The sequence below is a fragment of the Equus quagga genome, chromosome 21 (genome assembly GCF_021613505.1).
Source record: "Equus quagga isolate Etosha38 chromosome 21, UCLA_HA_Equagga_1.0, whole genome shotgun sequence".
Lineage (NCBI taxonomy): Eukaryota > Metazoa > Chordata > Mammalia > Perissodactyla > Equidae > Equus > Equus quagga.
The window spans coordinates 27,435,383-27,463,346 of record NC_060287.1 but is presented as its reverse complement, the minus strand read 5'-3'; the positions used below and the strand labels follow the sequence as shown (position 1 = coordinate 27,463,346).

General features: G+C 39.4%; 1 long non-coding RNA gene across 2 annotated transcripts; it reads left to right on the top strand.

The window, feature by feature from the left end:
* The first annotated feature begins 355 nt into the window (after positions 1-355).
* LOC124231441 (uncharacterized) lies at positions 356-27,964 on the top strand. 2 transcript variants are annotated; one of them, XR_006886523.1, is made up of 5 exons: positions 356-544; positions 4,414-4,534; positions 4,631-4,757; positions 5,857-6,019; positions 26,308-27,964. It is a non-coding gene; the product is annotated as an uncharacterized LOC124231441 (long non-coding RNA). The 2 variants fall into 2 exon arrangements; XR_006886522.1 differs by lacking the exon at positions 26,308-27,964 and adding an exon at positions 6,269-6,353.

Below are 27,964 nucleotides of genomic sequence, written 5' to 3'. Positions count from 1 at the left end.
TTGGTGATTGCAACATTTACTTGCCTCAGAATCACCCGGAAGACTTGCTAAAGCGCAGATTGCTGGGCCTTGCCCTCGGAGACTTTCATTCAGTAGGTCTGGGTGGTGCCCAAGGATCCACATTTCTAGTAGGTTCCCAGGGGATGCCGATGCTGGTCTGACTTTCATAAACACTGGCTTAAATCGCAAGACATTCAACGTGTAATTCACAAGAAGTCTGGAGGCAAGTGGTTCTCAGAGTTGGTTTATCAGCTCAGCCATACATCAGAGACCCAAGTTGTTTCAGTGTTTGAATCCACCAGGCTTAATGTGGTAGCTTTTTGTTTCATGCATATCCTGTGATGGTTACAACACCCTGCTGCTGTGCTGGTCATCACATCCCCACACAGCCTTCAAAGGTAGGAAGGGGGCAGGGAAAGGAGAAGAGCTCATAATATTTTTCAGACTAGTTCCCTGGATACATGTGTAATTGGAGATGACTGATGAGACCATCCTGGAACTGGCAAATTGTCACACGTTGGACAAGCTTTCCTCGGCAGAAAGGGTAACTCTGGGTTATTAGTTGATCTATGGTCATGTTGCTTCTACTGAAGCCACATTTGTGTCTCCTGCTATTGTCTTGGATTTATAAACTATTGATATCCTTGAAGTAGATTACTTCTCTTACTGAGCTGACCCTTTCAAGGGCTTCCCATAAGTGGCTGTCTTTGAATCTTTTTAATGTAGCCTTGAGAACATCCTTGAAATTCTGTTTCTGTCCTTATCTTGAACAGACATTGATTGAATTAGGAAAATAAAACCTCTTGATACATATACTAAATTTTATCATATGACACATCTTAATATCTCATGTTTTTTAATCAGAAATAGTCTTTGGCTTGTTTTGGGTTTTGCGTCTGATTTTCCTTATCGAAACACGGTAAACATTTTTCTTTTAATCTGATCAAAAACAGACACAGTCTCAAATCATAACTGATTCTTGTTTTTATATTTTTGGAATTTCATATAAAATGCTTTCATTTGAGAAAACTGTGTTGTAGGCGGAATGCTGTGGCCAGAGGAGATAAATCTGATTGAGAGGGAAGGAAATATAAGGTCTCTAGACTCTATCATTTTATTAAAAGACAAACTGGACTGTACCTTTAAGAGTCTGATTAATTCATAGGCTTCTGTTCAAAAATTTCAAGGGGGAAATGCGTCTTTGGTTTGAGTGTTTTCCTTCCTAGTTTGGGTTAGCGCCAGCTGGAGAAAACGCTGCTCTGGCAGTTTGCAGCCAAACTGGAAGCACAGGATCCGTGGAACATCCTGGGAAAGTGTTCTCTTGAAATTCCCAGTAGTTGCTGTGCATGGAAGCTGAGACACGGACAAGTAGGTCTGGCTGGAACTGGTGTTTTTCATTCCGGGCAGTGCCTGGTTAGCCTGGAGCCCAGGCCTATGTGCTCCTTAGGTGTTCATGTGGGACCCTGGGGGGTTGGCACTGGCACTGGCTGGGGGCCACCGAGGCAGAGACTGTGCATAATCCCACAGAGATTTGTATTCTCTTAGAACCCTTACTGGCAACTTTTCTTTGAAGGATCCTTAGCATCTCCTATATTGGGAGGGGGGAGCCTGGCTCTGAGGATGGGTTGGGAACTTCCCATTTCTTGAGGTTTTTCTCACTCTGATTCTGCCTCTCAGCCATGGAGAGGCAGACTCAAAGACAAATTAGGTTTTCCCTTTTGATGAAATTTGGTTTCTTTAACTCCTGTGTGCTTTGAAAGAGTAGTTAAAGACATTGGATGTAGGTGGAAACTCTAGAGAAGAGGACAAAAAGCCGCGGATTTAGAGATTGTGGAGAAACAGCATGGGAGACCCGTGAAAAGAAGTAGGAAGGGAAGCAGGGGGAGTTCTCCAGAGGAACTCAGGAGGAATGAGCCTAAAGTAGTGTCCCTTCCAAACTATCTTTTATGGAATGGGAATCACAGGGGTGCTTGTTTAAAAAAAAACAAAACAAAAAAAACCCCATAAAAGGCCTTTGGCCCCATCTCAGGTTACCGGATAAAACATGGGGGGATGAGAGGTGGGTAGGGCATTATTATGGACTGAATTGTGTCTCCCAAATGTCATGTGTTGAAGCCCTGACCTCCAGGACCTCAGAATCTGACCTTATTTGGAGACAGGATCTTTAAAGAGGTGATTAAGCTAAAATGAGGCCGCAATTAGGGTGGACCCTAATCCAATCTGCCTGGTGTCCTGATACGAAGAGGAGTTTGGACGAGCAGAGACGCCAGGGGTATTTGAGCACGGAGAAAAGACCATGTGTGTACATAGGGAGAGGGGGCCATCTGCAAGCCAAGGAGAGAGGCCCCGGGAGAAACAACTTTCCAGCACCTTGATCTCAGACTTCCAGCCTCCAGAACTGCAGGAAAATAAGTCTCTCTTGTTTAAGCCCCCAGTCTGTGGTACTTTGTTATGGCGGCCCTAGCCAACGAATACAGGTGGAATATGCATTTTTAAGATGTTCTGCAAGTGATTTTTATGCACACTAAGTGAAAGAATCACCATTTTAGAGTTTGGAAAAATGAACTTGAGTTGAGTCCATTTGTTTTGTAAATTCATTTGACCAGCTGATTAAAATGATCATCAACAGGAATAAAAAGGTGAAGAGGAGTGAGGAAATTCAAGTCCATAAATATCTATCAAGTGTAAAATGCAGGGCTGGGACTAGGTGAGTTTTGTTTGGCCTTTGGTTCCAAGAAGAACCTGGAATTAAGCAGATGCCAGGTCCTGGCACGACACTGAGGGGCTCAGCTTCCAGGGACACGGTGTCCCTGCCACCCCCCTAGACTCAAGCAGATGTACACAGAGTTGCCTTCCTTATCTGCATATAGAAACAAACCTTGGTGTGCTTAGAAGTCAATGGACTAGTTCGCACCCTACGGTGCCAGGGCCTGGACCAGGATGAGAGAAGCAGATGTCTAGGGCCCCAATTTTAAGCATAAAAGGTTGGCCAAGTGCTGACTCCATGCTTGCGTGATCCGGAGAGTTAGGGGCTCCGGGCACAGGGTTTAAGGAGGCTCTCACTCTCAGGGCTTCTCGTTTATTTTTGCGATAAGGAAGGCGATGTCGCCTGGATCTGGTTGAGTCCAGGAGAGTGGCAGGGACGCTGTGTCCCTGGAAGGTGAGCACCCTCAGTGATATGCCAGGGCCTGATGTGTCTGCTTAATTCCTGGTTCTTCTTGGGACCTAAAGCCAAACAAAACTTAGCCAGCTGTTGATCGTGGTCAGGTTAAGTGAGGGTTTGGGGACAGATGGGAATAGTCCCTTGGCTTTTCTTTGTGCTCTGTCCTAACAGCACCCTTGCTATCTTGCCTGGTGTTTTTAAGGGAGTACAAACAAAGGCTGGTGCTTGTTTTTGTTGAGTTTGCTGTTGCCTGGGGTTTGTTTCTCCTGCAAGGCGAGGTCTAGTCTAGGGAGTACCCAGTCTTAGGACCAGCACCAAGGAGTCTTCCAAGTTCATTTCACTGGTTCCCAAAATCAGATCCAGCAGTAAGTGATCGTAGAGCTTTAAGAGATCTTCAGCATCATCAAGTTGAAGCCCTCATTTACAGCGGAGAAAACTGAGAGCTACAGAAGGGAACTAATCAAAGGCCCAAAGTGACATGCTGGAGAAAGAGGAGCTGGCAGCTGCATTTAGACACTTAGGCCGATGTTCTCTCTCCCAAGCTAGGCTGATTCAGCCCATGCAGGTGGTTTCTTACAGGATCTATTTAACTTCTTTACAAGCTAAGGCCCATACAGGAGAACACGCTCAAAGCCTCCTAGACAGGTCTGAGATCCACATGTCTTCACTTGAGAGATGCTTCCGAAATACCGTTGAACAAGTTTTCCTCCCAGCTGTCACTGAACAGGTGATTTCTTCTCAAGAATAAGCAAACGTATTCTTTCATTTAAAAAAAGCAAAAACAAAAGGATTGCCCTAGATTATAGCAACTAGGTACTTATGATGGCCCTGGAGCCCGGGGTTCATACCCCGCTGTAGACGGGAGTTTAGGAGCCTGCTCAAGTTGTATGCACAGTGTTGTGTGTTTTGCCTTTTGGGGTTCTATGATGGTTAATTTTATGTGTTAACCTGATTGGGCTAAAGGATGCCCAGACCACTGGTAAAACATTATTTCTGAGCTTGTCTGTGAGGCTGTTTCCAGAAGAGATTAGCATTTGAATCAATAGACTGAGTAAAGGTCCCCCTCACCAATATGTGTGGGCGTCAGCCAATCCATTGAGAGTCTGAATAGAACAAAAAGACAGAGAAAGGGTGAGTTCTTTCCGTTTGAGTGGTACATCCATCTTCTCCTGCCCTCAGATGTCATTGCTCCTGGTTCTTGGGCCTTTGGACCCAGACAAGGACTTATACCATCAGCCCTCCATTCTCAGGCCTTTAGACTCTACTGAATTACACCACCAGCTTTCCTGATTCTCCAGTCTGAAGACGGCAGATTGCGTGACTCCTCAGCCTCTGTAATTGTGTGAGCTAATCCTCATAATAAATCTCCAGGTATCCTTATCGACCCTATTGGTTCTGTTTCTTTGGAGAACCTTCATTAATGCAGGTTCTTTATTTCACTGTTTCCATTTCCTTCCTCTTCACCAGCATCTGGTGGGAAGTGTGGTTTCGCCTGATGACACTGAAAAATCATGCCACGAGTGTCCAGTAACAGAAAGAAAATAGACTTGCTGCACTCTGAGGAAGGGAAGGCTCCTCTCCACGCCCCCAGCGTGTAAGTGCCCCTGGACTTGCAATGAGATGCAGCACCCTCCTGAGTCTCAGCCACAAAGGCAGTGGAAGGGTGGCCCCAGGGAAGCAGCGGAGTAGAAAAAGAAGAAAACTTGACCAGGGGACAGGGGCTTCCTGGTGCCCGTCCAAGGTGACCTTGGCTCTGATTGGCAGGCATTCAGTTGGGAAGAGTCAGGAAAATTCTGCACCATTTTCAGAAAGCTGAGTGTATTTGTGACCAGCTTTGAGCAAGACTGAATTATCTGTCACCAGGAGAACAGTATGTTATAGAGGTCTAGGCATGTAGAGCATAGACTGATCAGATCTGAATCTAGTCCTGCCACCTATTAGAGGGGTAACTTTGGACAACTTATCTAATATCTGTGTTACCTTTGATTTCTTACCTGTTAGGTGATAACAATTATAGTACCTACACCTCATTCGGTTGTTCTGAGCCTTAAATGAATGAAAACAGTGCCTGGCACGTAGTAAGCTAACAAATATTAGCTAATAATAAATTGCAAGGGACAATGACATATATGCATTGGTCCTGGGAAGAATGGTCATTAGTTCTGTAATAATATACAATCTTGTGATGTATGATAATGCCCTTAGGGTTCACACCTCAAGTTTTTAAGCTAAATTATGTCATTTTGTGCTTTCGTAGGGAAGCTTGGTTTGGTATATTTAAAAATTCTTGTTCTGAGTCGCAAAAAGCATTTGAAAAGAAGCTTATTGCATTAATCACACACATTGCTTTGTTTTTATAACCTGGATTCTCCCAAAGGAGGAAAGTGAGTTGGCAAATTTAAGTGATTATTTCTAAGATTGCTGAATGGTTATTTCTCAGTCAAGTTCTGGAAGCATTGCTAACCACGTAACTTTCTGGAGCAATGACTCTCCATCCTGCTTTCTGCCAGTGCGATGCCCTGTGGACAGCCGTGTCAATGGCATCGCCTCCTTAATCCTCCGTAGAGCTTCTCAGTTCCCCTTCTTTCCTCCCGCCTCCCAATCACCAACTGGGGATGCAGTTAGTTAAGTTTGTCCTTTGGAAAACTTCAGAGGTCAGAAAATTTAACCTGCTCTTTCTCCTCTTTGTGCAGGTATGGGACCTAAGCTGCCAGGTTTTAGAATGCTGGAGAATTTCAAATCAGACCACCTGCTCCTTAAATGTCAAAACCAGCAGTAGTGTTTACAATTCTATACAACGGATGTTCTCTAGCAACACCAAAAGCAAATTTCAGGTCGTTATGTATCCACTACCAGGTGAGAAGGTTAAAGGACTAAGAACCAGGAAAGTAAATATTTGGCTTTCTGTGTACAAATAACACAACAATCCTCTTTTTTTCATGCTAGTGTTTTAAAACAAAGTTGTTTTATTAATGCTGATAAAATTAAATGATATGTTTCCTTTGTGTTTACCTTCATTTCCAGACATATACAATGAATCTAGTGTTCTGTAGTTTGTTTTTATATAACATTCTTGTTAATCTTCTCCTTTTGCTTCCGGCACAGGGAGAGTGAAGATAGCTCGGAAATTTGAGGAAATACATGTCTTTTCCAATACTGCCTCTGGTTTACTGATAACATTTGTGTGAGGAATAAATTCTTATGCTATTTTGTGCATCATTATTTTACCTAAGGAGAACATGCAAATTTCATTTAGTGATTCTGTACATCACATGTGTTATCAAGAGGGAGAACAGCTGGGGATGGAAATAGGACATATATCCAGTCTGTTATCCTTTTGCGTGGATTTTTAAATTTTTTCAGAAATGAGTTTCAGTTGTCAATTTCACAGTCTTTGGGGGCAAGCTACTGGTGAGTAGGCTTTTAGTAAAAGCCTTTTCCAAGAACTCTCATAAAAATGGTATTTAATACCCAAGAGGTGAATGGGAATTTCAAATGATTACAAAAAGATGGGTGGAAGGAAGTTGGAAGCATCCTCTACTTTCCAGCTGAGAGCAACCTGAGAGGCTACACCTGGTGTTGTCTTCCAAGAAAGCTGATATAGACACAGCCATGCAAGTGATGTCAACACTTAATGTGAAGAAAGATGTAACTGACTATCAAGGGCATATGATATCGTTCTTAAAGGAAAGTAATCCCCTTGCTCTCCTGAATCATAGGCAAGAGTAAAGTTTCAAATCTATTTGACTTAGATTCTGGCCCAAGATGTGTCCCAGGAGTAAAGTACCAACCATCCCAGTGTGCCTGCAGTTGGTTTAGCCCTGAAAGTGACACATCTGGAAACCCCACAGTCCTGAGTGAGCCAGGACAGTCGGCCACCCTCTCAGAGAGAGGCCATTCTGCTTGTTTTCATTTTACAGAGATAACTGGGGAAGTGATGCCAAAAGTTGCCTTTACAGTGTTTCTCCCATGCAATTATCCTGGGTTGTCTACCCTATGAGGGAAATACCACTCTATATTTTTCACACAATCTATTTCCAGCCTTGTGGTTTGAAATATGGAAGCGTGACTATAAATTATACTCACTCCTATTGGTTGTTAGGTGGTTGGGAGGGTCTCTTTCATTTCCACACCTGTTATTTTATTTGGCATTCCGTTTTGCCCGCAGTGCTATTGACTTTTCGCCTGAATACCCGAGCATTTGGCTGAAGGTTGCCAATAACCAGAATTCTTGGCAGAAGTAGTGATGCTTGCAGAGTAGTTTGCAAGCTATCCATTAGGGAACGTTCCAGAAAACTTGACTTACATGGGCTTAAACAATAAGGAAGTTTACTTGGTTATGAGAAGTTCACAGGCAGGGCAGGCTTTGGGTTAGATGATTCTATGTTCAACAATGTCACTGAACATGGGCTTCTCTCTGTGTCCTTGCTGCCATTTAACAAATTGGCATCCTTCTAAGCTTTATTCCCTCTCTTGCTGAGGCAATTGTGCCTAAATGCTAAATTGTTCATTTCTTCTGGGGATGCGCAGAGAGAAAACTCTGCAGTTGAGTGAGGTCAGCTCAAACTAGGCACCTACTCCTGAACCGAAAATTATTGCTGGGAGAATGCAGTGTGCTGCTCGATTGGTCTGTTTCACACCTTAAAGCTTTGGATTGCCATCATTGGTTTAAACCCATGTTTCTCAAGTTTGAGAGAGTGTCACAATCACCTGGAGAGCTGCTTGAAACAGTCTGCTGGACTCCACTCCTAGGGGCTCTGATTCAGTAAGTCTGAGCTGGGGCCAGATAATAATTTGCATTAATAACCACTTTCAGGTGATGCTAATACTGCTGGCCTTGGCCCATGTTTTGAGAACAGTTGGTTTAAAATAATTAGAATCCACCTTTCAAGCTGATTTCAATCCCCCAAAGAACTTTGCGGCTACAGAACAGAGAGGCTTGGAACGGACTGTGGGCAGTCATAGTTTCTCCTCTGTAACTTTTCCAGCTGTTTTTCTCCTACCATCTCCTGCTTCCCAGCAACTTTTCTGTCCCGATCCCTGGACCCTGGATCCACAGGGTCCTCCTCTTGATAGTTTCTCGTTGGACTATCACCTTCTCGCCACTCCCTCCCCCATCCAGACCAGTCTTCTCTGAAAGCATTCTATGCCCCTAAATGGTCCTCTTTACTTTCATCTCTGGCCTCCCTCCAATAGGAAACTTCACTCCTTCCTTTGCAGATCTTGGTTATTGGATTGTTAAGTCACTAACTGATGTGACTGTCGCTCCTATGATACAGATTCATTTTATAATGGAGATTTTTAACTCAAGTCTCTAGTTACTGACATGCATATAGGAGATATTTTAAATAATCCTTCCAGATCTCCTTGGCCATTTCTCGACACTCTGTTACTCTACTTCACAAGAGGCAGGAAAATGGTACCCTAAATCTAGGAGGCGAAAAACTCCTCTTATAGCAATTTTTTAGAATCAAAAAACAGCATTACTAGATTTAATCACCCATTTTCTAGTCTTCTGGATTGTAAGCCTGAAACCACCCAGAGGGAAAGCTGGGGAGTCAGGACTTCTGAGATACATATATTGTGATCTAGTAATTTACTTACTTTCACTTTTTTTTAAAGTGAGAAATGCATTTTGAGTACTTATAAAACGTGTTGTGCAATGTAAGTGATACTCCAAATCTTAGTGATCCTCACCTCTGTAGGAAATAGTGTAAGTAACGACAAATCCTAACTGCCCATGTGCCCCTGAGTGTTTCACAACAGGCACTTACTGTGGAATACAGAGAACAAATGTTTATGTCCTTCGTATGTTTTCTAATGTGAAATTCATATGCTTTGCTGTGCTGAACCTACTTCAGAATAAAACAATGCTGGGAGCAGATGGCAGCGTGAAAATTTTGATGAATAACATAATTCTTTTAAATAGAAAACTCGCAAGTGTATTTCCTTGTCTTCTAGGAAGAAACATAGTATTTCTGATGAATCAGTCAATACTATATTTTCTGAAAATTTAATATGTAGATTTCAACACTGTATTAGGTGCTATAGAGGAAATGAATGAGAGTAAAATACTCACTTTATACTCAAGTGTTCCAAACTAGAATGTAAGCATTATTTCCTCATTAAGCACTCTTTTTCTAGCTTTCGTAGGGATATAAAACCGCCCCAATACAGTTCTATTTTTTTTTTTAAAGATTTTATTTTTTCCTTTTTCTTCCCAAAGCCCCCCCGGTACTAAGTTGTGTATTCTTCGTTGTGGGTCCTTCCAGTTGTGGCATGTGGGACGCTGCCTCAGCGTGGTCTGATGAGCAGTGCCATGTCCGCGCCCAGGATTCGAACTAACGAAACACTGGGCCACCTGCAGCGGGGTGTGCGAACTTAACCACTCGGCCACGGGGCCAGCCCCCAATACAGTTCTATTTTTGATCAGTCACTCAGTAATCATTTAAGAGGCTTCCATTGCCAGGACTTCTAGGACTGAATGTTAAGCTTCATCCATACTATAGTGCAATTAGGTTTTTTTTTTTTTCCCATAAACATTCCAATTTTGAGCTATCTGGATTATTTAGATATGAAGAAAATGAGATAAGAAAACTGTCTTCTTGTTCCAAATTGCTCGTCAGTTAAGCTGAAACTATTTTTTCTTTTGAGTAGTCGATCCTTTTTCTACTATTTGATTTGCCCCTTTAATCATTTCTTAAATTAATATATATTATGGCATCTGTAACTGGATTCTATTATATTCTATTGTTTGACTTTATATTTTTACGTCATACTGCTTTCATTACTCTTGCTGTTTTGATTTAAGTTGGAATTTGGTTAGGATTGCATTATACTTACAAATCAATTGGGAGAGAATTAATATCCTTATTGATTTTTTTAAAATTCAAGGTGTAAAGTGAATAACTCTAAGCAGAGCATTATAAGTTATATAGACCTCTTATATTTCACATTAAATGTATTAATGTGCTTTTTATGGATGTTTTCTAATCGCTTATTTTTGGTTTATGAGAAAACACTTGATTTTTGTGTTTTTACTTGCAAACAATCTTTTCACTACAGTATTGTATTTCTAATAATTTTCCAATACAATCCCTTGGTTTTCCAGGAAAAGAATAATTTCTTCTGAAAATAACAATAATTTTACCTCCAAGATCACAAAAATGTTGTAATTTCCCTTCTATACTGTTGAAGCCACTCAACTGGGTTCAAATTTCCCTAAAATTGGGCAGTAACTAATTTCTTTTTAAGAGGGGTGACCCTCTGCTTTAAAATTAGCCCAATGATTGGGTTAAGCTTGCCATATTGATGAGAACTGAGGCTCCTATGGGGTTTCTGCTCTATGATTTCTCCAACAGTTCCTGTAGCTTCTCTTCTGCTGTCATTCTTTAAAGACAAACAGATTCCAAGTGCATGCTTTGCCCTTGTTCCATTTTCCATTTTCACCTGCAGATGTTGCTCTTTCAGATAAAGCACCCCTTCCTGCTCTCCGCCCCATAGTTGGACTGTGTCATGATGAAGGATCGGGGTCAGAGGAAACAGCAAAGTCATGAGATCCTCTGTACTGTGGTTGACCTTTGCCCATGGTCTTCATTCCTTCCTTTAGCGTGAAGAACTTCTTTTGCTATTTCTATGCCAATGAATTTTCTGAGATTTTATTGGTCTGAAAGTGTCTTTATTTCATCTTCATTTTTGAAAAAGAACTTTGCTGTTTATAGAGTTAGTTCAACACATTAAAGATTATTCCATGGTTTTCTGTTTTCCATAATTTCTGATGGGAAGTGTCAATCATTCTTATTGAAGTTTCCTTGAATAGACAGAGGCTTTTGTTGTTGGCTGCTTTTAAGATTTCCTCTTTGTTTTTGGCACTGAGCAGTTTGACAATAGCGTGAGTGTCTCTTTTTTGTTTTTGATTTTAAAATTCTCTGAGGTTTGCCACATTCTTGGATCTGTGAGTTGGTGACTTTCATTAACTTTGGAAATTCTTGGCATTATGTCTTTGAAATAGTCTTGCATCTCATTTTCTCTTTCCTTTCCTTCTATAACACCAATTACATGTATGTTAGATTGTGTAATATTTTTGCCTTAGGTCTGAGATGTTCTTTTTGTTTGTATGCTTTTTGCTTTCATTTTTTATCCTCTTTTGTTTCATTTTGAAAATTTCCACTGATTTGTTTTTGAGTTCACTGACCCTTATTTTTGCTCCATCCAGTCTTCTAATAAGCCCAGCTAATGAATTTTCATTTGGTTCTTTTTAATGCTTAAAGTCTCCATTGTTCCTTTAATATATTTAAAATTTAATGTAATTTTTTAATACAGTCATGCACCACATAACAATGTTTCAGTCAACAATGGACTGCATCTACGATGGTGGTCCCATAAGATTAGTGCCATATAACCTAGGCGTATAGTAGGCTATGCCATCTAGGTTTGTGCAAGTACTATAAGAGAGGAAGAAATTTTCCTCTACCCTTCTAGGTTCTTCTGGCTGGTCTAAAAATTAAAGTGACATGAGACAGATTAACAGGAGAAAAAGAAACAAAATTTTAATAACATTTACACACAGGAGAAACCCAGAAAAACCGAGTAACTCATCAAAATGGCTGAAGCCCTCACCTTAAATACCATCCTCAGCTAAAGACAAAATAAGATGTTGGGGGTGGGGAGAGTCAGCGACTTCAAAGGGAAAGGAGGCAATTCTCAGGTAGGTGAAAAGGAGAAAGCATTTGGAAAACAAGTGTTTTTTTGGCCACAGAGAAACAGAAGAACACATAAGGCAGCCCAATGAACAGGCTTTTCTAGGTTCCTCCCTGTCTACCACCTAGTTCATGTTAGGCTAAGGTGGTAGTTCACTTCCTGGGACAGATTTTTTAATGTGAATTCTTTTAGGCAGTTAAAGGGGAGGTAATGAGAAAAACTTTCTGAGTCTTTTGTATCATCAAAATAGTCAGCCTAAAATAATCATCTTAAAGAGACATATTTTGGCTTGGCAAATTTTATTTCCCTCTAGTACACTTTATAACATTTTCACAATGATGAAATCACCTGATGACACATTTCTCAGAATGTATCCCCATTGTTAAGTGATGCATGACTGCATAGTGTTTTTAAAGTTATTCAGTCATCTATGCCATCTTTGGGTCTGCTTATATTGACTATTTTCTTTGTTGTTAACATTTTTAATAGACTTTATGTTTTAGAGAAGTTATGGATTCACAGCAAAATTGAATAGAAAGTAGAGGAAGTTTCCATATACTCTTTGGCCTCATACACCACAACCTCTCCCACTGTCAACATCTCATACTACAGTGCTACATTTGTTATAATTGTTGAACCTACACTGACATATCATTATCACTCAAAGTTCACAGTTTATATTAGGGTTTACTCTTGATATTTCACATTCTATAGGTTTTGGCAAATGTATAATGACATATATCTACAATTGTAGTATCACACACAGAATTAGCAGTCCTAAAATTTCCCTGTGCTCCATGTATTCATCCTTTCTTCACCCCCAACCCCTGGCAACCACTGACCTTTTTATTGTCTCCATACTTTTGTCTTTCCCAGAATGTCATACAATTGGAATCATACAGTATGTAGCTATTTTAGTTTGACTTCTCTTACTTAGTAATATGCATTTAAATCCTCCATGTCTTTTTATGGCTTGATAGCTCATTTCTTTCTAGCACTGAATAATTCCATTGTTTCTATGTACTACAGTTTATTTATCTATTTACCTACTGAAAGATATCTTGGTTGCCTCCAAGTTTTGGCAATTATGAATAAAGTTGCTATAAATATGTGTGTGCAGGTTTTTGTGTGGACATACGTTTTCAGTTTATCTGGGTAAATGCCAAGGAGCACAATTGCTGAATTGTATGGTAAGAGTATGTTTAGTTTTGTAAGACTGCCACACTATCTTCCAAAGTGGCAGGATCACTTTTCATTCCCAACAGCAACTAAAGAGACTTCCTGTTGCTCCACATCCTCACCAGCATTTGATGTTGTTGGTGTCCTGGATTTTGGCCATTCTAATAGGTGTATGGTGGTATCTCATTGTTGTTTTAATTTGCATTTCCCTAATGACATATAACGTTGAACACCTTTTCATATGCTTATTTGCCATCTCTATATCTTCTTTGGTGAGGTGTCTATTCAGGACTTTTGCCCATTTTTTAATTGGGTTGTTCATTTTCTTATTGTTGAGCTTTAAGTGTTCTTTGTATATTTTGGATAACAGTCCTTTATCAGATGTGTCTTTTGCAAATATTTTCTCCTAGTCTTTGGAAGTCTCCACTTTTCTCATTTTCTTAACATTGTCATTCACAGAGCAAAAGTTTTTAATTTTAATAAAGTCCAGTTTATTAATTGTTTTCCCTTTTATGTATTACGCCTATGGTGCTGTGTCTGAAAAGTCATTGCTGTAGCCAAGATCATCTAGATTTTCTCCTATCTCATCTTCTAGGAGTTTTATAATTTTGTGTTTTACATTTAAGTCTGTGATCCATTTTGAGTTAATTTTTGTGAAGGGTGTAAAGTCTGTGTCTAGATTTGTTGTTTCTGCATGTGTCTATCCAATTATTCCAGCACCATTTGTTGAGAAGACTATCTTTGTTGCATTGTATTCCCTTTGTTCCTTTGTCAAAGATCACTTGACTATATGTATGTGGGTTTATTTTTTGGGCTCTCTATTCCATTCCATTGATCTGTCTATTTTTTTTTTTGGCCATACCATACTGTATTGGTTACTGTAGCTTTATCTTATTAAATCATTTTTGTCTTAATTATGAGTCACATTTTCTTGCTTTTTTACCTATCTCATAATATTTTATTGTATACTAAACATTGTACATAAAGGGGCAGTGGAAATTGACATAGATATTTACAAACCCAGAAAAGACTTGCCCTTTCATTTTTTAGGCAGCTAGGGTGAGGAGCCCGATGTATTCAATCAAATCAGGAATTGGGCTCAATAATGGATTGGTTGATGCTTTAGTTAGTTTCAATTGCTTCTGGTTTAAATATTTTTAAGTAGGAATTTTCTATCTAAGCACCCAAGACTGAAGACCTCTCTTTCCGTCTCCTTTCCAATGCTGTCCCTAGATTCCTGGTGCTGTCACTTACTCAGCCAAATTTATATGGAAGAGAAAGAATTGGCAGGTGAGAAAGACCAACTCTAGATTTGGGAGTCCTCCAGATTCAAATCTGCATGCCAGCCCACATGTGGTTGTTAAAAGTTAATGTGATTTTTTTCTGTCCTCTGGAACTCTTCTTCCTGTTGCAGAAGCATTCCTTTGACTGCTATGCTCCCACTCTTAGGGTTTGGAGAGGCCGCTGATCTTTGGTAACTCAGAAAGGGAATCCCTTTTGGAATTTAATTCATTTAGACTTTGCTGTTCTCTGATTGCTTTAAAGACTACTATGATTTTTCAGTTTATCTGGCATTTTCTCATCATTATAGTGGGAGCAAAGTTTGTTTGTCAACTTTTATGCTTAACCGGAATTTTATGCAATAGATTTTTCCCCCCAGCTTTATTGAGTTACTATAACATATAACAAAAGTAAGTTTAAGGTGTACACTGTAGTGACTTGATACACATATATATTATGAAATGATTACCACAATAAGGTTAGTTAACATCTGCATTCTCTCACGTAACTACTATTTTTTTGTGGTGGTAACATGTAAGATCTACTCTCTTAATTTTCAAGTATACGATACAGTACTGTTAATTATAGTCACCATGATGGACAATAGAGCCCAGAACTTATTCATCTTACAGCTGAAAGTTTGTATCCTTTGATCAGCATGTTCCCATCCCCCCCACCCACCTCTCCCACTCCTTACAACCACTATTCTACTCTTTGTTTCTGTGAGTTTGGCCTTTTTAGATTCCACATATAACTGAGAGCATACAGTATTTGTCTTTCTCTGAATGGTTTCACTTTAATGCCCTCAAGGTCCATCCATATTGTCGCAAATGGCAGGATTTCTTTATTTTTTATGGCTGTAAAATATTCTATTCTGCATGTATACCACATCTTCTTTATCCATTCTTTAGTCAACGGATACTTAGGTTGTTTCCATGTCTTGGCTGTGGTGAATAAGGCTGCAATGAACCCAGGGGTGTAGATATCTCTTTGAGATAGTGATTTCATTTCCTCCAGATATATACTGAGAAGTAGAATTGCTGGATCATATGATAGTTCTATTTTTAATTTTCTGAAGAACGCCCATACTGTTTCCCATAGTGGCTGCACCAACTTACATTCCCACCAACAATGTACAAGAGTTCCCTTTTCTTCACAGTCTTGTCAACACTGGCTGTCTCTTGTCTTTTTGGAAATAGCCATTCTAACATATGATATCTCATTGTGACTTTGATTTTCATTTTCCTAATGGTTAATGATGTTGAGCATCTTTTCAAATACCTGTTGGTCATTGGTATGTCTTCTTTGGAAAAATGTCTATTGAAGTCCTTTGCCCACTTTTAAATCTTGCTGTTTGTTTTTTTTGCTGTTGAATTGCATGAATTCCTGTATATTTTGGAGACTAACCCCTTATCAGATAGATAGATTGCAAATATTTTCTCCCATCCCATAGGTTGCCTTTTCATCTTGCTGATGTTTCCTTTGCTGTGTGGAAGATTTTTACTTTGATGTAGTCCCATTTGTTGATTTTTGCTTTTGTTGCTTGTGCTTTTGGTGTCATATCCAAAAAATCGTTGCCAAGGCCAATGTCAAGGAGGTTTCTCCTTGTGTTTTCTTCTAATAGTTTTATAGTTTATTGTTTTACAGTTAAGTCTTTAATGCATTTAGAGTTAATTTTCATGCATGGTGTAAGATGGGGGTCCAATTTAATTCTTTTGCATATGGACATCCAGTTTTTCCAGCTCCATTTATTGAAGAGACTATCCCATGTTTTCTTATAGTTCACTGAATTTCTTTTAGAGGATTATTCTTAATTCTTTGTCAGACAGTTCATACATCTCCATTTCTTTAGGGTCAGTCATTGGAGTTTTATTAGTTTCCTTTGGTGGTGTCTTATTTCCTTGATTATTCATCATCCTTGTGGCCTTGCATTGCTGTCTGCCCATTTAAGGAAGTAGGTGCCTCTTCCAGTCTTTAGAGACTGGCTTCAGCAGACAAAGTTCCCCACCACTCAGCCCATCCAGAGATCCTGGGTGGGCCATCTGGTGGTGTCTGTGGGCTTACTGCTGAAGTCCTTGAGTGGGCAGCTCTGGTGCCTGGGTCAGCAGGTGGATAAGCCTGGTGTCTGGATACACAGTGACCAATCTGGTACTTGGGTTTGTGGGGCAGGCCTGGAGCCTGGGTTCACTGGGTCAAGCCTGGCACTTGAGACTGTGGTGATGGGCCTGAGACCTAGGTTTGCATGGGTGGGTCTGGATCCTGGGTCCACAGGAGCCAATCAGGTGCTGGGGACCACTAGAGTGAGCCTGGCATCTGGGCAGGGGATAAATTCAATTTGGCCAGGAGCCTAGTCTCACATGAAAGGGCCTGGAGATGGGCCACAAGGGCCAGCCTGGTGCTAGGGTGAGCTTGGATTCGGGGGCCATGGGAGTCGGCTTATAACCTGAGGCCTAAGAGCCAGCCCAACCTGTGGGGCCACAGGGACTGGTCTGGTGCTGGACTAGGTCAAAAGCCTGGGTCCACAGTAGTTGGCTTGGTGCTGGGCCCAGCTGGGAGCCTGGGTTTGTGGGTGCCCACGTGGAGCCTGGGTTCAAGGGGGCTAATTATGAGCCTATTGCCTCTGGAGCTGCCTGGGACTGTGGGAGCCAGTAAGCAGGGGGGGCCTGGTTTTTCAGGAGTCTGCAGGGAGTCACCTAGGGCTGTGGGAGCAGGTCTAGTGCCAGGGCAGGCAGGCTCTGGGGTCCAAGGTGAGGTCCTTGAGGTCTGGGACTTGCTATACTCTCTTTCTCCCATGGGGGTGGTGTGTGTGTCTCTCTCTGCACGGGGCTGCCAGGGCTTGGGGGAGGGTTGATGGGGGTAGTATGAATCTATCTTTGCCACCTTTCTCAATGAGTCCTTTCTTAATTCTGTGCTTCATCCAGTTTCTATAATCCCTCACCTGAAATCCTTGGCTCTTGTGAAGGCATTTTGGTACATGGATAGTTGTTCAAATTGGTTGATTTCTGGGGTGGGGTGAGAGATTAGTGCTAGAAATTCCTATGCCACCATTTTGCTGATGTCACTCTCCTGCAACAAGTTTATGAGAGAATGCTGGAAGCTACATGAACTTATGTGGTCACAGAGGGCTTCACGGCAGAGGTGGGGCTCGAAATGAAGCTTAAAGAATAGTTAAGACTAATAAGCCTATGGGAAAAGACATAGAACCATTCAGGCTTGAGATCAGCATGGGGAACAGCTGGGAAATGGGAAAGAAGATGAAGTATTGTGAAGAAGATTATTGATTAGAGCAGATTGCATCATGGGAAACAATGGCTAGGTGGAATGATAACAGATTATAAATAGCCTTGAAAATTAGGCACAGTTGTTTGGAGTTGATATAGAAGATTCTTAATATCTGGAGTGATGTGAGAAATGTGTTTTAGAAAGAAGACTATGAAAGCATTATTCAGAATATACTTCTAATGGAGATGGAGGTGAGGGTTTGGTGTGGGGGTAGGGAGATAGATAACAAAAAGATAAGCATGGCACCAATCTCCCCAAAACAGGTTTTTTCCCAGTCAATGAATTTCTACAAAACAGAAGTATTTTTACATCATCTAGGCAAGAAAACTTGGAATCATCTTTACTTCTCTAATATTTACTTTCTGAATCCATGAAGTCGCCAAATAGTTTAATGTGGCACCTTGGCACACATATCTCTTTCTGCTCTTTCTTTCCTCTTCCAGTGTCCGAGAACACATCAACATAGCTTCTTTGGGATGAGAAGTTTGTTTGGAAGGGAGGTGACAGATGTATTTCGTGAGACAAGAAGATTGGACATCTAACTGGAGATGTCCTCTAAGTTGTAAAAAATATGAAATGTAAGCATAAATGATATTTCAGGACCAGAGATGAAGGTGTGGAAATCCCCCACGTGGCTGCAGCTGTAGGAGTAGACGAATTTACTGCAGGCGTGTGTTCGAAGGGGACATTTGTCCTGACTGCACTATACAAAAAATGTGTCGAAAAGGCAAATAAGTCCTGGAAGATACTTGAGGAAGGACTATAGAATATGTACAGGAATATAAGGATTCTATAGAGCCATAGGAAAGAGAGCAAATAAACTAGAAACGCACAGTTTGATGAAAGTAAAAGGAAAATCTTAAGTAAGAAATTAAGCAACAGAGTTGAATGCTTCAGAGAATTAGAGGAAAATGATGATTCAGCAAAGAATATTGGATTTTAAAACTAGTAAGTTTTTGTTCTCCAGCAGTGATGAACAAAGTAATTTGGAGTAAGCCTCGTATTAAGAACAACTGGAAAATCTGGACAAAATGTTAAAAAAATGGCTTATCTGTTTAAAGTCATTAGAGAAGCACCTGGGTTGACTCGCTTAGAAAGGTGAGCCTGACAGTTAGGGCTGTGTTTTAGTTAGAGGCATCTGCTAAATCTGGAACAGAGAATTGAAGCTGAGATATGGGGTAGAAATTATGAAAACCATTTGTGGCTAGGGACAAGAAAATTAAAACCCAGGATCTTTTCATAGCACATGATAAAATTCCTCATTATGGGTTAAGAACGCCAATGATTACACCCTGGGAGTAGGTTGAATTGGAAGTCGACCAGTCCTTGGAGGGACTGAAGTCATGGATTATCTCAATTCCTCAATTGAATTAAAGACAACTCTATATGGAAATGAGCCACATGGAAAGTCTACAGCTGCAAAACAAAGTGAAGTACCGAGAATTAGAATGAGGGAACAGAGAGGAGAGTGTAAACAGCACTGGAAAGAATGAGATGGAGCCCCTGGAGCATTGAGGAGAGAGAAGGGGCCAGAAGAAATATGTTAAAGGATCAAATCTGAGAATTTTCTAAAGTTAGCAAAAAATATGGTCACGTATTCAATCATCTTTACAGAGTGCAAGCAAGAGAATTACAAACAAACAAACCACACTAGGCTCATCATAACAGAACATCTGAAAACCAAAAACAAAGAAAAAATAATAAAAGCATCCAGAGGCTAGAAAAACCAAACTGCTTTCAAGGGACCCACTATTAGACTGACAAGCTGACTTCAGAATAGAAACAATGAAATCCAGAGGTAATGAAATGTTATCTTTAAAACATTCATAGTAAATAACTACTGCTGAGAATTCTGTACCCAGTGAAAATACCTTCCAAAAATAGGTAAGCAACATTTTCAGATAAGTAAAAACTGGGAGAATTTATCACCTGTAATCTACACCAGAGGCAGAAGGAACATTATTCAGGCTCAAAATTTGAGCTCTAGGAAGGAACACAGTACAATGAAAATGAGAAACAGGTAAACAGATTTAAATGAATAATGGCTATATTAAAAATAATAGTAGAACCTTATGAGAAAATATGACAATGTCATATAAGTGGAAGGGGAATGAATGAAATTAAAATCTTCCAAGTTCTTCTCATTGGTCTGGAAGAGAGAAAAAGTACCAAATGACATTAGAACTTTGATAACTCAAGGATGAGTATTGTCATCTTTAGGGAAACCACCAGAAGAATTGAAAGGGAAGATATTACTACCAAAATAGTAGTGGGAAAAAATGGAATAATGAAAATACTTTATTTTAAAAGAGAAAAGAGAGAAAAAAGTGAAGAATAGATTAGACAAATAGAAGGGACTGAGTATGACAGTAGATGTAATCCTAAATATGTCACTAATTATGTTAACTGTAAATGAACCAATTCTCCAGTTAGAACACAGAGTTTGTCAAAGGTGATAAAAAGTTAACTGTACACAGCTTACAAAAGAGGTATCCAGAATATTAGATTAAAAGTAAAAAAAGATGACGGAAAGTATACTATGAAAATTCTAACAAAAAGAAAGCTTATGTATGTATTTACACGCCAGTCAATATATACTTTAGGGCAAAAACAAATAAAGATAGAGTGTTCAAAATAATAAAATATTCAATTCACCAAGAGGAAATAAAAATTCTATTTTTTGTGTATAGCTAATAACATAGACTTTTAAAGCAAAAATTAGCAGAAGTGAAAAAATTTGCAATCATAACAGAGAATTTTTAAATGCCTCTCTAAAAAAATGTTTGAGCAAGCAGACAAAAAAACCAGTAAGGAAATAGATATGAAAAACATGAATAAGGCCAGCCCCAGTGGCCTAGTGGTTAAGTTTGGTGCGGCCCACTTTGGCAGCCCAGGTTGAGTTCCTAGGTGCGGACCTATAGTGCTTGTCTGTCAGTGGCCGTGCTGTGGCAGTGGCTCATAAACAAAAAGAGGAAAATTGGCAGTGGATGCTAGCTCAGGGCAAATCTTCCTCAGCAAAAAAAAAAAAAAAAAAAAAAGAGTAACTACTCCCTAATTAGAGATATAGAAACTGTAACCAACAACTACAAAATATTTATTATTTTCAAGCATACGTGGAACATTTACATAAATTGATCATATTCAAGCCCATAAAGCAAGTTTCAACAAATTTCAAAGGATCAAAATCATATGGAAAATGTCACTGAATACAGAGAACAAAAAATTAACTAGAAAATCTCCACTTTTGGAAATGAATACACTCCAAATGACCTATGGGTGAAAGAAGATGTCATAAGAGAAAATAGTAAATATTTTGAAATGAATGATAGTAAAAATACTACTTACCAAAATTTGTGGTATGCAATTAAAGCTGTATTTAAAGGATAATTTAGAGCCTTAAATGCACATATTAGATAAAAAGAAAGTTTAAAAGTTAATAACATAGGTAAGTATTTCCAAAACATGTATCTGACAAAAGGCTCATATATAGAATGTATAATTAATTCTTACAACCCAATAACTAGAAAAAAAACTAATTTAAAATTGTAAAAAAGATTTTGGGGCTGGCCTGGTGGTGTAGTAGTTAAGTTCACATGGTCCGCTTTGGTGGCCCGGGGTTTGTGGGTTTGGATCCTGGGCATAGACCTACAGATCGCTCATCAAGCCACCCTGTGGCCACGTCCCACATACAAAATAGAGGAAGATTGGTACAGATGTTAGCTCAGAAACAATCTTCCTCAAGTGAAAAGAGGAAGATTGGCAATAGATGTTAGCTCAGGGCCGATCTTCCTCACCAAAAAAAAAAAGAGAGAAAGAAAAGTAAAAAAGATTTGAACAGGGGCTGGCCTGGTGGCATAGCGGTTAAGTTCATTTGCTTTGCTTTGGCAGCCTGGGATTCACTGGTTCAGACCCCAGGCGTGGACCTACGCACTGCTTAGCAAGCCATGCTATGGCAGGCGTCCCATATATAAAAAAGTAGAGGAAGATGGAAGATGGGCACGGATGTTAGCTCAGGGATAATCTTCCTCAAAAACAAAAAAAAGGAGTTTGAACAGATACTTCACAAATGAAAACAGCCAATAAACACATGAAAAAAATGTTTGATATCCTTAGTTAACAGCGAAATGCAAAATGAAAAGCCAAATGAGATATTATCACACATTATTAGAATGAAGTTATAAAGATTGACAATACTAAGGGTTGGTGAGGATGTGAGACAATGTTGTTAGTGGGAATGCAAAATTGGTACAACCACTTTGGAAAATAACATGGCAATATCTTATGAAGTAAAACATATACTTAACATATGACCCAGCAATTCCATTACTAGCTATTTCTTCAAGAGAAATGGAACATATGTGCACATATTATGTACAAGAATGCATGTGGCATTATTATTAGATGCCAAAAAGTAGAAACAACCCAAAAGACCATCAAGTGGTGAATGAAGAAACAAATAATAAATTGTGGTATTTCTATACTGTGAAATATTATTCAGAAATGAAAAGTAGTAAAATATTAATGGATGCAACATGGATAGATCTCAAAAACATTATGTTAAGTGAAAGAAGTCAAACATAACCGACAATATAATCTTTTATTTCATTTACTTGAAACTCTAGGCAAGGCAAGACTGTAAGTGATATCAAAATTAAGATATTCTATTAAGAAACTAAAAAACCAAGAGTGGCAGAAGACATCTGCATAACAAGTAACTGACAAACAGCTTGTATCCAGATAATATAAAAAACCACCACAAATCAATAAAGAAATGATAATTTAATAGAAAAATAGTCAAAAAGGTTGGACAGATATTTTTCAAAAGAAGATATCCAATGACCAATAAACATATAGAAAAGTGCTTTGCTTTATTATTTATCAAGAAATTGGAAATTACAGACACAATCAGGTACAATGTGCACACCAAATGGCTAAAGCTACAATGACTGACAATATCAAATGTCGCAGAGTCCTTGAAACAACAGGAACTTTCGTATCCTGCTGGTGGAAGCAGAAATTAGTACAATTGCTAATTATTTATTAGTGTTAACCAATGTATACTCCATGGTCTTGAAATTTTACTCCTAGCTGTCCAACAGATATGTGTACACGTGCATTGAGACTGTATAATAATCTTCACAGCAACATTGTTTCCAGTTTTAACTATAATAAATAACCTAAACATACATCAATAGTAATACGGGTAAATAAAATTGTGGAGTACTCAGTCATAAAATGCAAATACCTGTACAACGAAATAAATGAACTACTGCTGTATGCAATGGCATAGGCGAATCCACCCATCAGAATGTTGAGTGATATAAGGCAGACACAACTCCATAATACGGCAGACACATGAGTCCATGCATAAAAAGCTGAAAAACAGAGAAAACCAGATTCTGGTGTTAGGCATGAAAATAGAGATCATCTTTGGGGAGAAGGGAGGGGCTTAGAGATTGAGAGGAGGCATAGAGAATGCTTTTGGGATGTTAACAGTGTTCTGTTTCCTGGCCTGGAAGGTGGTACACGGGTTTTTCTCTTTGTGATAAAATTAGCGATGTTTGTCTTTGCTTTATGTAATTCTCTATTTGTGTGTTAAACTTTACAATAACATAAGGAAAAAATGTAAAGCAGCCATTGGCGATCTTCACATCAATAAGAGGGAGACAGGTTAATGCAGGAGGAGGCTGGGCAGGACGTAGAAACAACAGGTAACAGATCACTCTCACTAATGTTTGGCAGTGGATGCAAAGGATAGAAGAAAAAATTGCTATTTTTATTACTGTGGTACGTTTTAGCTGTTAAAACTTTTGTGGTTCAAGAGTAGGAAGACATAAATCTGCCTTTTTATTTCCTGCTACTTTTCCATAACATTCTAATGGTGTTGATTCCTTATCTTTTATTTGAATGCCTATTTAAATTGCACTAATAGATTTAGGAGGAAATAGACCTTCTCCTAGAAAGCGCTGCTTTCGTAATTTTGCTCATTCCATATGACAACCAGAGCTGAAAATCAAAGGAAGGGAGCGGATGTCTCCGCTGTACAAAAGAAAGATACTCAGCTGAATTTTTCCCTTTTCTCTTTGAGGATTGATGAAAAGACTTTATGTTCCTACTGTTGCATAGGATTCTCTGTGGATGAGACTTGGGTGGCCCCTGAAAGTACCTCAGTCTAACCAGCTGTGTAAAATAACCCATGTGCTGATAGCGAGAGAAATCGGATAAAAGAGTGCCTACTGCTGTTAGGGCTCTTACCGCACTGTGTCGTGGGATCCGCTTCCATATATAAGGCTCAAAAAAAAAAAAAAAAAAAGTAAAATGAGAGTTAAAGTTGGTAGCGCAGTAGTTTCTTGGAGAAAGAGTTCTACCCTAGCTTGGAGATAAAAACAAAGTGGATCAAGAAAGAGAAGAGAAACTTCACAGATAACCAGCCAGAAAAGAAGTGGGCCAGGAATGGGGTATAATTCTGATGCCTTAATAAAAAGAATTGTTTCTTTTCAAAGTCTTTTTAGTTGGAAGTAACTATCCTTACAATGACTTTATTGTTTTATGATAGAGTTAGAAAACTTTAGGAAATATGCAAAACTTAAGCCATTTTCATTTAACTATCTCTATGAGTTGTGGCCCTACCAGCCAGAATTTCATCTGACCAAACATCCTAATCAAGTAATTAGATTAAGATTTGTGCCAATGATCAAGAAAGGTTATTACTGAATTTATTACAAGAAAATTAATATTAAGAATTTGATTTATTCCATCGTTTTCTTCTAAGGAAACATTGATACCATCCCAACAAATTTGGGGCTGCTATCTCAACAGATGGAAGTGGGAAATTTACTCTAAATTGTAACACAAAAATTCACTTAACCCAATATATTTGAGTCATAGTCAACTTTTCAGAGACCAAGTTTGATCTCAAACAAATGCACGCAACAGCTAAGCACCTATAGCCACGTGTTCCATTTCTAACAACAAGCATCTTGAAGGTAGGGACAGAATTTGCTTCAAAAATACTCAGTGCAGATCTCACCAGGAGCATCCTTAACACACTTATCTTAAATGAATGAGTGATATATTTCTAATGACTATTTTGAAGAACCATGTCTTTGATTCCCAGTTTATTTTTGCACATCATCATTTAGAATACTGATGACTTTTGCACTGTACCTCCAAGGATTGATTGTACATTGTGCTTCCGGAACCTCGTTTTGTTGCTAACATCTAATATGACTGCCTCGAGGCACCATCATGACTATAACCATTCTCCAGGAAGAGAGAATAATCTTGCTTTGCATCAAGATGGATTTACCACAGTCTCATGAATTACTGGAACATGAGCTAATTTTACCTATTAGTAATTAATTTTCATCTATTTATAATCATAAATCTTCAGTGACACACTTTCAACTGTTTTGAGGTTAGTTGACTAGATATTCTCTTTTGAATGAGTAGTTCTAGATTTGGGGGCCCTAAACCAGAGATTAGGCATGTTGTAAAGTAACCAGCCTAGTCAGGATTGCCTTGTCTCCAACTGTAGACAAGCTGTCATTAAACGTGTACAGGAGATCGATTGTATTAATGGCTCCCATTCTGCATCCCTCGCTGTACCCATTCCCTTTGCCTTGTAACTCTGCAGTGCCCTCTGGGTTGAGTATTCTATCCCACCCCTTGACTCTGGGATCAGCCTGTGACTTGCCTTAGAGAATGGCTTGTTAGCAAATGTGACCCCCAAGCAGAGGTGTGAATAAGTGCTTGCATGTTTTTGCTCATTCTCTTGCTCCTCTGTGATTGCTATGAGAAGATGCCTGGTTGGCCTACTGTAAGATGAGACATATGGAGCAGAGCCTAGTTGTTCCAGACATCCCAACTGGGGCCACCCTAGATCAGCCAACAGCCAGCTACCCCCAGACTTGAGAGCAAGCCCAGCTGAGGCCCAAATTGCACAGCTGAACCCAGCCTTCAGCAACACACAGACTCCTAAGCAAAATAAATACTTATTGCTTTAAGCCACTGGGTTTGGGTGGTTCATTACATATCATCATTGTAGATAAAGGATAGAAGGTGATATTGTCAACATCTAGTTTTTTGGTTAAATTGATGATGAGCAAAACTCATTCATTTTGTTTATTTGATGGTCAGAGCTGCTGAGTAGGGACCTTCAACACATTTGAACCTTAATCACTTGGAAGTACAGAAATATAAGGCAGAGGAATTCGTGGTGCACCTTCTCAACTGCAGCTGAGTCCTGGGTTTGGGGGACCGTGGGTGTAGAGTTGATGGGGAGACTCCCCACCAAAGCTGTAGCTTGGCGACAGCTGTTCCCTTGGTTCTGCTGTGGACTTCCTCATCAGCCCAGGGGCTGGAAAGTGTTTGTTCTTCCTTGTGTTTCATATCCTCTATTCTTCATCAACTGGCCAGATCTGTCCTCACTTAAAGGGAAGAGAAAATCACCAGGAAATATTTCTACCCTAGGAAGCATTTGAAATGTGTATGTCACGTCTTTCTAGTTGAATGATTATTTCAACTGGTTCAACTTACGGGGAACCACTGACCACATATATTTTAAGATTTCTGATTTTAAGAAAGATGTTTAATTCCATATTGTTGTTTTTACAGTGTAATGTGGAACACGGTCCAAATGTATTTCTATAAGTGGATTCTTATTTAATAATAATAATACCTATCTTTTTTTTTCCCCCTAGATTAGCACTATAAAGCTCCATGTGCTCATCTTGTACTCACCTGAGCTAAAGTTGTCAGGGAGACGGCAAAAGTAAAAGCTTAAAATAACCCTGAGAAGTATTGTTTGGGTGATTCTGCTCACAAATCGTCTTATTTCACAAGATTCTGGAAAGCTTCATTGCTCCCTGCTGCAACTGGGCCATTTTGCAGCTTGAAGTTTTGAGGTGACTCACCTGAAAATTAAGCTAAAAGTGGACTGCATAAGATGGCTCACCAAAATGACAGAGGTGATATCTGAGATGTACCGAGAGTGAAACTCTTCAAGGTGTTCTTTCCATCACTCTCTCACTGCTTTTCTTTCTTCAAGGCTGACCCACTTGGAAAATTTTGGAATTTTCAGCTCATTAGTTCGTTTAAAAATATTTACATTATGACCTTCAGATAATAATGGCTATGATAATTTTACCATACACCACTTCTACCTTGAATCCCCTTAGAAATAACTGAAGAAATATAAAAACATCAGGAAACAGACACCATCACTGGAAATTATGGAAAGGAGCTGTCAAAAAGCTGGGAATAATTTCTTTTAGAGTTAATGCATATTTTTCTGAAATGAAGAAAGGCCAGGAGGATTCAGGCTGACTGATACTTTCAGAAATGTTCCATTGGTCACTAATTTGGAGGGTGAGCTCTACAGGCCACAGTGGACTTTAGAGAAGGTCAAGTATGTTCACTCGATGCCTTGTTCATGGAGGAAGATCAATAGCAGATGGAAGCACTGTATTAGGAGACCTCAGAGTTCGTGCAAGAGTCACATCAAGCAGAAAGCTGCCAGTGAGGCAAAATTTCTTTTAGACACATTTAGTTTTCTATTTGATGTGGTAAGAAGCAGCCTGGGAAAGCAGATTGGGCAAGATTTTCCATGACTTGGCATTATGGATGAACCAAGAAAAGGCCAAAAGCTGACCCTCAGTAGAGTGGATCACCAGAAAGAGTTCCTTCTTGATTTCTTCAGCCTCTGAAACAGCCAGCCACACTTGTAATTTATAGAAAGTAACCTCAAGGCTTAAGGTCTGCAAAGAAAATTTTAAGAGAAATATAAAAGTCAGTGAAGGAGATCCAAAGAGCATAAGCTTTTCTCATTAAAGATGGATGTACCATAACGACTCAACTCAATGTGGTACCAAACCAAGTGTTCTGAGGCCTGAAAGGAAGAAGATGAAGAAGAGACTTTATTTCTAAGAGAAATAGCTTCCACAGGAAAGAGAACAAATTTAGTATAAGTGCTTTGTACTTTCAATAAAACTCTAGAAATATGGAGGAGAAGCATGAGATAATAAAACAAGAGACTGAGGTTAAAGGAAGCTGGCTGGGAGAGAGAGAGCATAGAAGTCCACAGTGAGTTGGTTAAGGTAGGAAAAGAAGAGAAGGAACTCAAATGTAATAGTCCATTTAAGATCTGCATGAGAAGGACTGAAATTTGCATCAGAAGAATTAAAATGGAACAGCTTTTTCCATGATGCAAGGAATCATAATGTGGAAGGCAAATTTGAGAGGCTTTTCCAGAATTCAGCTGAAGAGGACAAAGAGGTGAAACTGATGAGAGAGAAGATGATATGGTTCATGCGTCCTGGAGATGCGATGGAAGGACTGTGGTGTTTTGAATGGCCTCAA